At 37.7% G+C, this 10,833-nt stretch overlaps 1 non-coding gene across 1 annotated transcript; it reads right to left on the bottom strand.

The window, feature by feature from the left end:
• Positions 1 to 8,393: 8,393 nt before the first annotated feature.
• On the bottom strand, positions 8,394 to 8,501 carry LOC145625750 (small nucleolar RNA R71). Its single transcript, XR_014110655.1, has one exon. It is a non-coding gene; the product is annotated as a small nucleolar RNA R71 (small nucleolar RNA).
• Positions 8,502 to 10,833: the final 2,332 nt, after the last annotated feature.

The following is a 10,833-nucleotide window of genomic DNA, read 5'->3' as shown; positions in this document are numbered from 1 at the left end:
CACTTAAATCAACCAACATAGAAACCCTAGGGTCCTAAATATTGAGTAAAAACTTGCCATTCCAAAACAACTTACCAACCGAACGAGGGTAGTGGTAAGTCGCGCCAAGGCGAGGCATCACTACCTCTCCTAGAAGCATAAGGCATACCGGGTATGCAAGTTGGTTTTGGTTGTACTCAACGATATGAGTGATAGAGTCCTAACATGTCGTGGCAAAGTGAATAAATTGTTGAGAGAGAATTAGATGCGAAGATTTATTCAACCAAGAGTGACTTGGAGCCATTAGCAAAGCGTTGCTTTCCTTAGGAGATGGAATTTTAAGACAAGCCAAACCATGCTTAACCACTCTTTGTTTCTTCGGATCTTGGAATCGACTTATTCTCAACAAATTGGGGACAACTTTAAATGTGTGAATAAGACGTTTTAAATAAGTTTGATTAAAAATGCATGAATTCAATCTTATTTAAATCTCATGAATGGTTTTTCATTTCAAAATTCTTTCAAATGTAGAATCACGTCTTCAACTATCGACGACAATCTTATGTTCCCAGAACTTCCCGATAAGTTATCATTTATCTTGAATTTGGTAAACTTCAAGGAATGGGAAGTGGAACTCCATTTGACCCTCTGCAATTGCTACCTAGAGCATATCTTTGATATGCCCATCCCGAGTTTCTACTCAAAAGGGATTATGAGCGATATGGCTCATGGGGAGTGGATTTATGATTGCAAGAAAGTCTCTCGACTCATGGAAAACTCCATTCCGCAACAGTGGAAGGAGAAATTCTCCAACTACCTTTTGGATGTACTTCTCAAGGCTCTAGAAGATGTGGTCAATTAGAGGGTAACAAAGAGCGATAAGGGCAACTATGATGGACTCGTGGAAGAAGTGACTAGGTCATTGTCTAACATGAGGATCAAGCCACTGCAAGATGGATGTCTTAGCAAATAAAGGAAAAAAGTATGGGCTAGGGTATATAGTGCAAGACTTAGACCCGGGATGCCACTTCAAGCCCATGTGCAAAAGATGACAAGGTTATTTAACCATTTGGAACTGATTGGTAAACCGGTGGAGGATGAGCAAGCGGCTCATATGCTTCTAAGCTCACTCCACACGGGATACGTTGCATTTAAGATGCGACTTACCAACAATCGGAACAAAATGTCCTACAACGAAGTTGTCCAAGAGCTCCAGAAAACCTATTCTTGCAAGGCGGCTACGTTTGCTCTAAGGCTTAAGAAAAAGGAGTTCAAAAACAAGGCAAAGATGTGCTGCTTCTATTGTAGTAAGCAAGGCCACTACAAAAGAGAATGTAGCGAGTATCAGGAAGATGAGGCAAGAGGAAAGATAGCCTCAATCTCAGGTATCATCCACACACTTGAAATTAAGCAATTTATAAGGTATTGGATACCAGAAAATTGACTTATTTTATGCTCTTATTTCAGGAACGAAATGAGCAGTGTTTTTCAAGTGGTCATGAGTACACAAGTGGAAGAAGAAGTAAATCTTTCTAAAGAAATCTTGTAATCTCATGTATTTTGTCTAAATTCTAAAATTTGTTAAGTTTTGTCTACCATACTTTGATCTTGCGACGTTGGACGTCATTTTTAACCTTGATCACAAGACCTTTTGTTTAAATGTATTGTTTATATTTATGGAAATTACACCTTTTTTATGTTTAGACAAAATTGTTTATGATAAAAGGCTAAGACCATGGAGTCAAACAAAACGTACTTGTGGCATTGTCGTCTTGGGCACATTAACATCAAACGCATCAAGAGACTTCTACAGGAAGGTGTTCTTGACTCTTTCAATTTAGAATCGCTTGAGAACTGCGAGGGATATTTATTAGGCAAGATGATTAAGCAGTCATTCTCCAAGCCGGGAGAAAGGGCAGGAGACTTATTAGGTCTAATACACATTGATGTATGTGGACCAATGAGCTCAACCACAAGAAATGGACACCGATATTTTATCACCTTCACATATGATGACTATAGTAGATATGGTTATATCTACCTAATGTCGCATAAATCTGAATCGTTTGAAAAGTTCAAAGAATTTCAGAGTGAAGTTGAAAAGCAGCTTGGCAAGGAAATCAAAGCCCTTCGATCGGATCGAGGTGGTGAATACTTGATATATCTATTTTATATATTATTTTACCCCCGTCCCTTAGTCATAATTAGTAGTGTTTTTGGCTCTTTAGAGCCACTTTTATTACTAATTTGTTATTTATTGTGTTTTCGTAGATTTGAATGACTTTTGTAGGGATTTGCACTTTTTAAGCATTTTCCCGAGATTTTATGGAGCAACTACGACCATTGGAGAAGCACAACCAGTTTCTATAGCCCAGGGCCGGTTAGAGCCATCGAACCGGTGATTAAGGGCTCGGTATATGTGATACCGGGGCATTTGGACCAAGTATTCAAGACCCGAAGAGGAAATCCAGATTGGCCCGAAGAATTGGAGCCCAATCGAAGTCTAAATAGTGGCCCAAGAGTGTCGCCCGGCCAACGGAGCTACCGCCAGAAATATACCTGATGGAAAAAGGTGCGCCCGATCGGGCGGTGCCTCGCCCGATCGGGCACGTGTTATTATTAGGAGTTAATTTTCGACGTTTAAGTTTGTTTTAGTTTAGGATTCCTGCTTAATATAAAAATACTTTTCCGTTAAGCGAGTTTAGAATCTTCTTTTACTTTTTCTGAATTTCTTCTTAGATTTTCTCTCTCTACTTAGCTTTTAGATTAGTTTCTCTCTCTCATATACTTTGTTCTTAACTCTATTGTTAATTCCAGATTACTTTGGTAATGATTTCTTTTCTCTTAATCTTAGTTATTTATTATATTCCTTTGATCATGTCTTGTTTTATTACTTTGATTTGTTTAGATTTAATTATGTATGAGTAGTTCTATTTCTAGGGTTTATGGGGATCCATAAATAATAAGAAGGGGTAATTTATTATTGTTAATTGTCAATGCTAGATTAATTTCCTATTGATTGATTTAATGCACTGTAACTAGATTTGCGCGAATCTTTTATGCATGAGTTTGACAATATTGATTCGAGATTCGAGAGATGAGAATTGATATTTAGGTCTAGTTTCAATAGGAAGATTAATTTACAAATGGTTAAGTAGAGCTTCGAGAGATGAGATTTAATACCGGTAAATTAATTGTGTGATTGTAATACGTAGCGAAAGCCCTTTATAATCTAATTAATTATGCATTAACGATTGATTATTATGTTTTACCCTAGAATGTTATTTATTGGTGAACCTATACCCTAGGCCTTTTATTTATTGATTTCTTCTTATTTTTATTCTTCCTTATTTTTATTCTCCTTAGTTTAATTCCTTTTACAACAACAAATTTGGTTACTTGATAATCTAGAATATATTAGTTGATTAGGAATAGAAAGACTCGTTTCCCTGTGGATTCGACCCTACTTCCCCAACTATTTTAGTTAGTGGTTTTAGGAATTACTTTTGATTAGGTGAAACGACTCTAGCTTGTCAAAATTTGGCGTCGTTGCCGGGGAAACGGTTTTATTTTTATTTCTGATTATTTTTGTAGTGTAGGTTATTTCTTTCTGTCTCAGAGAACGTTAGTTCTTTGAGGCAAGTCTCATATTTTCTTTTAGTTCTTTGTTTATGCCCAGGTGTTCCAGATCAGGTTACATCCCATTTGATCTTGAGATCGAACGATCCTTCCATAGATAGAAGAATTTTTACAAGCAAATTCTGGCAGATTTTGGTGATAATAATAATCACCGAGATTCTCCAACTAATTCTAGCGATTTAGAGGTATCTTCAGATCCAGAATCAGAGATGACGACTCCAAAGAATCTTAGTGATTATTCACAACCAAAGCTTACAGATTTTCCACACCTTACTTCCACTCCAGCTCTTGATGGGGTACAATTTGAGATTAAACCCCAATTTATAACGATGATAGAAAGGAATCAATTTAGTGGAGCTAAGGGTGAATACCCAAATCACTACTACAAAAATAGGCAAAGAGACCCGTTCAAATATGCCTTAGAGACCGCACTTAGACGGGTCTCTATCTCAGGGGTCTGTTTGATTAAGAGACCGCATCTAAGAAGGGGTCTGTTTTTAAGAAAGAAGAGAACCAATATTTGAGAAATGGGGTCTGTTATCCTACTAATTTTTAGTATTAATTTATAGGGGAAGAGACCCGTCCTTAAAGAAATGAGGTCTCCCTGCCATATATATAATAGATCCCATATCAAAGTAATGGGGTCTCTTTGATCACTATTTTAATAAAAAAAATGGCGGTTTATTATTTTGTTTTGAAATTTGAAATTTATAATTTAAAATTTGAAATTTTATACTCTATTAAATTTGACCAAAAAAAAAATGTAAGTAAACCAAATCAACAAAAGAATGTGTAATTGCTTAAAATTAATCATCAAAAAAATTTTATTATCTGAATGAAATTGTTACAAGTTACATTTATAAACTAATTTGAAATCTACAAATACGAACTAATATTGTAATAGGAGGAATGTATTATGCCGATTTGCAGTCCTCAAAGCTCGAATAAACTAACGATATATACAATGTTATCTGCAAGTTCAATTGACAATTTATAACAAACAAAATTTACAAAAGATTAATCTCAATTTCATCCATTAAAACAATAAGTCAATAAAGTAACAAAAACGAATTAGTAACACATCTGACATCTCTAAGCCTCTCTAATTCAAAGAAATCTAACTTATCAATGCTAAGCGTAGCTAACCTCAATATTTCCCAACAAGCTATGGACAACACATTAATTTTGCAACAACATACCAATAAAGTACTTCAAATCTGCAATTCATCAAAAATTCAAATATGTAATTATAAGTAATTAAAGTAAAACTTATACATTTCAACAGCAAATTAACCCACGATAACTGGAAATTTGTACTTAGTAATTCATAAGAAATTATATATAAAAAAAAAGCACTTTATTTCATACTCCGTATCTTCTTATTCTACATTATACATGAATTTTAAGAAGTTACAAAAAAAAAAAAAAAAAAAAAAAAACCACCAATCCATTAATTCTTAATGACAAAATAAAGCAAATTGATATCAAATTAATCGAGCAAATTAAAGTAGGACAATCAAAATTTTAAAACATACCTTTATCAAATTTAGATATCAGTAACGATATCTAGTCTTCTTGTTCTTCAATCGACCACCGCTATCGACCCGCCTTCACTTATACAAACGTTACCACCACTAACCACCGATTGTCGCCAAATAATTTTTCACCGCTATCGACCCGCTAATATTGTTTCCTAATATTGTTTTAGTGTGACTTGGAGAGGAAGGAGAGGATAGAGATTGAGAAAGATTAGAGTTAGGCGGAAATGACGAGGAAGAACAGATGAAAAATCCAGGGAAGAGGAATGAATACTTGCCTACTTGGTGACTATTAAAGTTTTAAAAAATCAAGGCAAGAGGCCCGTCAAGTCTAATAACGGGTCTGTTATCTTTTTCTTTCTAATTTTCTTACCCAAGTATTGGGCCCTACTACATATTAGAGATCCGTTGGATTTGACAACGGATCTCTTAATTTTTTAATTTTTTTTTTAATCTCCATAGTGGTGGGGCCTAGTACACATTACAGACCCGTCATCTATAATATTAGATCTCTTTCTAATCAAACCTGTTGATTGATATTGGGGTCCCTTATCCAAATTTTTTAGTAGTGAATCTTCATATTGCAGACTACTGTCAGTACTGTAATACCATCAGGCAAGCTGGGGTACAACAAGACCAAATCAGGGAGATTCTCTTTTCTTTCTCTCTAACTAGAAAAGCCAAATTATGGTTTAATGGATTATATAGAACTGCAATTGGTATAACTGACTGGGAAACTCTTGTTTTGAATTTTTATAACAAATATTATCTTCCAGAGAGAACATCTGTATTACGTAGTGCAATTAAGAACTTTTCCCAAGAAGCCGATGAAACTTTATATGAGGCTTGGAAAAGGTTCAAGGACCTACAAAGAGAATTCCCCCACAATAATTTGGCACAATGACAGTTGATCCAAGCCTTTTACAATGGGATTGGAAATTCATCTAGAATAATCTTTTATCCTTTTTCTCTAAGGATTCTCCCCTCATTTGCGCTTGTTTGGCCTTTTTTCTAAGCGTTTTTACTTAGTTTTGCTTACTTTTTCCTTTTCTCCCTTATCTTCACTTCTCTTAGTCTTCTCGTTTTGTTTTTATTTTGATTTCCATGCTTTGGTTTTGTAGGTATTATGTGCCGAAAGAAAGAGGATATCAAGAAGCCAAGATAACTGTTGTGCACGGGGTACTGTGCGGCTTCTATGCGGGCGCACATGTGAGGCTTTGCGGGCGCGCAACCTTGTCAGAACCCGCACAGCCAGACTGAAGAAACAGAACCAAACCAGAGAGTTTGCGCGACTTGCGTGCGGGCGCACACAACTGATGCGCGGGTGCGCAGGACTAATGTGCGGGCGCGCTCATTTTCTCCGTACACTCAAAGTTGCGGCCGCACACTACGCTGAGAGGGCGCACACACATTCTGTGCGGGCGCGCACGGCTGGGTTTCCGATTTATTTGCGTCTTGTTGTCCAAGTATCTTTCTTTTGGGGGGGAGCCACATATATATAGACGGGACTCTTTGTAATAGAAAGACACTTAGTACTAATTCCATAGAACATTAGCCTAATCTAGAGGGAGAAAATAGATTGTTATTCAAGCTTCCTTTATTGTATTCAACTTGGCTCAAGCTTTAATCTTCCATCAATCAAGCAAGTATCCAAATTTTCATCTTTCTTCAATCCTTTCATTAGTAATCTCTTCTCCTTTCCTTTAATATTATTTGTTTGTTTTATTGTTATTTATTTTTGTCTATCTTATTAGTTTATCTAGTTATTATTGATATCATAAATTTCAATCATGTTTTGTTTTGAGTTTCTTGTGTTTATTTCTAGTTATGATATTATGTTTAATCTCCCTTCTCTAGGCTAAACTCTTAGCTAGGGGAAGGGGGTGGAAGATATGCATTGAATGATGGATGAATGATGATAGTTGGATTGATTACATGCCTTCAATTGATGAAAGACATGATTTTTAATGGCTTGAGATTATTTTTGCACTTTATTTGATTGCCTTCTAGTTTAAATGCATGAAAATGATTTGAACTAGATTAAGATCACCTCTATTTTAATGATTGCATGAGAATGAGTTGTTAAAATGGAGTTTTATGTATTGTACTTCTTTATTCTCTTGATTTGCTTGTGTCTAATAGGATGCATGAGAATGATCCTAATTAGCATAGACTTCTTTCATTGATTTGCCTAGACTATTGCATGAGAATGAATTGTTTAGGTAGAATCTTGTGTTCTTTGGCATGTTCATCATGATAACTATCATTGTTCCACTCTTTCTAATCATGTTTGAAACCCCCGAACCCCTGCGACATTTTCTATTGATTTTAATCATCATTTTCTTGCTTACTTGTAGTTTTAGTGTTCTACTCAACAAAACCAACAAAACAATCCCCTTTTCACTCTTGCATTAGTGATATTTGATGTTGAATTAGCGTGCTTTCCTAGTGGTTCGACCCTTTACTTGACACTAACTAGTTTAGTGTAGGTTTAGGCTTTATAAATGATTAATTTGGTTAGGGTGGTAGCTTAACGACCTATCTTATCCCTATCAAATTTTGGCGCCGTTGCCGGGGAAGCGTCTTGCTTAGCGAATATTATTGCTTTTGTTAGAGTCATTTTGCTTTCTTTTATTTTTGTTTTTTTTTGTTTTATCATCCTTGTCATTCCTAATTGTTTGCTTAGCTTTGGTGAATGCTTAGGAGGTCTCAAGGAGCACCCTCACATCAAATTGACCACGAAATCAATCGAACCTTGAGACAAGTCCTTAGGCTTTATCAAGACGAGGGAAGAGGTTTGGTGATATAGTTGATAGTGAGGGTGATACTTACTCTTCAAGTTCACCACGCGAATCAATGGCAGGACAAGAGAATGATGTCCTGTTTCGTGAGTTCGGAAATCCGGAGGATTATGAGCTCATGGGAGGGATTTTGCTACCCGTCACGGAAACTAACTTCTCAATCCATCCACAATGTACTCGAATGGTCCAATCGGAGCAATTTTCCGGAAGTGAAAGTGAGGAACCTATTGAACATTTGGACTGAATCCTTGAATTGTGCGCAATGATGCAAACCAATGAAGTGAGTCAAGACTACATTCGTATGCACCTTTTCCGACAATCTCTCACCGCACGAGCAAAGAAATGGATAAAGCAAGTAAAGCCTAACTCTCTCACAACATGGAGGGAGGTTGTAAAGGCGTTCTTGAAGCGCTTTATCTCCGAAGAGAAGACTGCCGAAATGAGAAGGAAAATTGCATCATTTGAGCAAGAGGCCGATGAAAGTCTTGGTGAAGCATGAGAGAGATTCAAAGAGTTGGTGCAAGCATGTCCCCACCATGAGTACAATCAAGGGTTGCTCGTGCGGTTTTTCTACGACGGATTGGAGCCCATGTCAAGAGCCAATTTGGATGCGGGAGCGGGTGGTCAATTAATCAAGATCCCTCAAAATCAAGTTGAAACCACAATAGAAGATGTAGTAAAGAATTACCCTTGGGGGGTCGAAGAAGAAACGCTCCAAAGAGAGGTGGTATTTACGAATTGGAGAAAGTTGATCAATTACAACATCAAATTGATCAACTAACAAAAGGGCTTTCCAAATTGAAAACGAGTGTGAATGCAAGCTCAAGTGGTGGAGCAAGCTCTTCTCAAGTTAACTCTTTCTCTTGTCAAAATTGTGGAGGAACGAACCATGATACATCCTATTGTGGAGGTTTAAGCCCTGAACATGTAGCGGCATACAACACAAGGCAAGAAGGATTTAAAGGAAGCGGTGGTGGAGTAGCTTGGAGACAACCACCACCCGGGTTTGTACCTCAACCTCAACAATGGAACCAACAAGCTCAACCTTCCTATAACTCCAATCCTCAATATCAAAATCCACCTCCATCTCAACCCCAAAACCCAAGAGGAAGCTATCCAAGGAACAACCAATACAACAATCAAACCCAAGCACCTCAAAGAAACCATCAAGAAAAAGCACCTCAAACGGAGCTAACTTAAACTCAACTCCTCCAAGCCATGCATGCGCAAATGCAATCTTTTGGGCAACAAATGCAAGAGATAAGAGCCCACAACAAGATGGTTGATTCACAACTAGCTCAATTGGCCGAGAGAACTCCTTTCAATTCACCATCCACTCTACCCGGACAACCACAACCTAACCCATCTCACAATCCAAAACCTGATACATGCAAGGCGATCACATTGAGGTCGGGAACTTCCTATGAAGGACCAAATTAAGGGGATAGTGAGGAAAAGAAGGGAGGAGAGGAGAGTGTGAATGAAAACAAGGGAGGTGAGAAAGAAAAAGGTGATGAGATAGAAGGAGGTTAGGAGAAGAAGAAGATAGACAATGAGAAGACAACTTCAATTCCTAGTGAGGCTAGGAATCTTGATGGACCGGTTCCTTTTCCCGGTCGACTTGCGGAGAGGAAGTTGAATGACAAGTTCAAAAAATTTCTTAGTGTCATGAAGAATTTGCATATCAACCTCCCTTTTCTTGAAGTTGTGACACAAATGCCATCTTATTCCAAGTTCCTCAAAGATATTCTCACCAACAAGAGGAAGCTCAATGATGAGATTATCACCCTTCCACATCAAAGTGAGTGCTCTTGTCCAACATAAGATGCCCAAGAAGGAAAAAGACCCGGGAAGTTTCACTTTGCCGGTGAAAATTGGGAACATGGAAGCTAGGGGCGCCTTAGCCGATCTTGGAGCAAGTGTTAGTTTAATCCCTCTATCCATTGCTCAAAAACTCAATATTGAGATGATCCCTACAAGGAAGACAATTCAATTGGCCGATCGATCGGTGAAATTACTTTGTGGAGAGCTTGAGGCATGTTCCAATTCAAGTGGGGCACATCTACGTGCCTTGTGACTTTTTAGTGATGGATATGGAGGAAGATGTTAACACTCCTTTGATTTTGGGACGTGAAGCTCTTAAAACTTTGGGGGCGATCATCAATTGCAAGAACAACACCATCACTTGTGAAGTGGCCGATGAATAAAATTGTCTTTGAATTTTCGAAGTTGCTCAAGACCCCCATGGTTGAAAAAAGCTATAGAGTTGATGTTGTAAATGAGGAGCTAGATCGCTTGGGGAGGGTCGTGATGAGGCCTCAAGATCCAATGATTGAAGCCCTTACATGCAAAGAAGAGTTCCACTCTCAAGAGGCTAAAGAATTTGTCATGGCAATGGAGGAATCCTCAAAGGAGGAAGTTGAACAACAAGTTGAGGTCGAGCTTGAGTCCAAGGAGGAGAAATTGGAGGAGAGTTCTAAGCCTCCTCCCAAGGTAGAACTCAAACCCCTTCACCCTTCTTTGAAATATGCTTTTCTTGATAAGGAGGGAAAATACCCTATTATTGTCAATGCTACCCTAGATGGTCTTAATTTGGAAAAAATTCTTGATGTTTTAAGGAAATATAGGGATGTGATAGGGTATAGCATTGCTGATATTAAAGGTATTAGCCCTTCTTTATGCATGCATCGTATTCATCTTGAAGATGATCATTCCACCTCCATTGAACCTCAAAGAAGGTTGCACCCCCACCTTCAAGAGGTTGTGAAGAAAGAAATTTTGAAACTACGTGAGGCGGGCATCATCTATGCTATCTCCGATAGCAAATTGGTTAGCCCGGTTCATGTGGTTCCTAAGAAGGGTGGAATGACCATAAT

This window comes from Chenopodium album, chromosome 3, assembly GCF_948465745.1.
Source record: "Chenopodium album chromosome 3, dcCheAlbu1.1, whole genome shotgun sequence".
Classification (NCBI taxonomy): domain Eukaryota; kingdom Viridiplantae; phylum Streptophyta; class Magnoliopsida; order Caryophyllales; family Amaranthaceae; genus Chenopodium; species Chenopodium album.
This window is presented reverse-complemented; position numbering and strand designations above follow the sequence as displayed.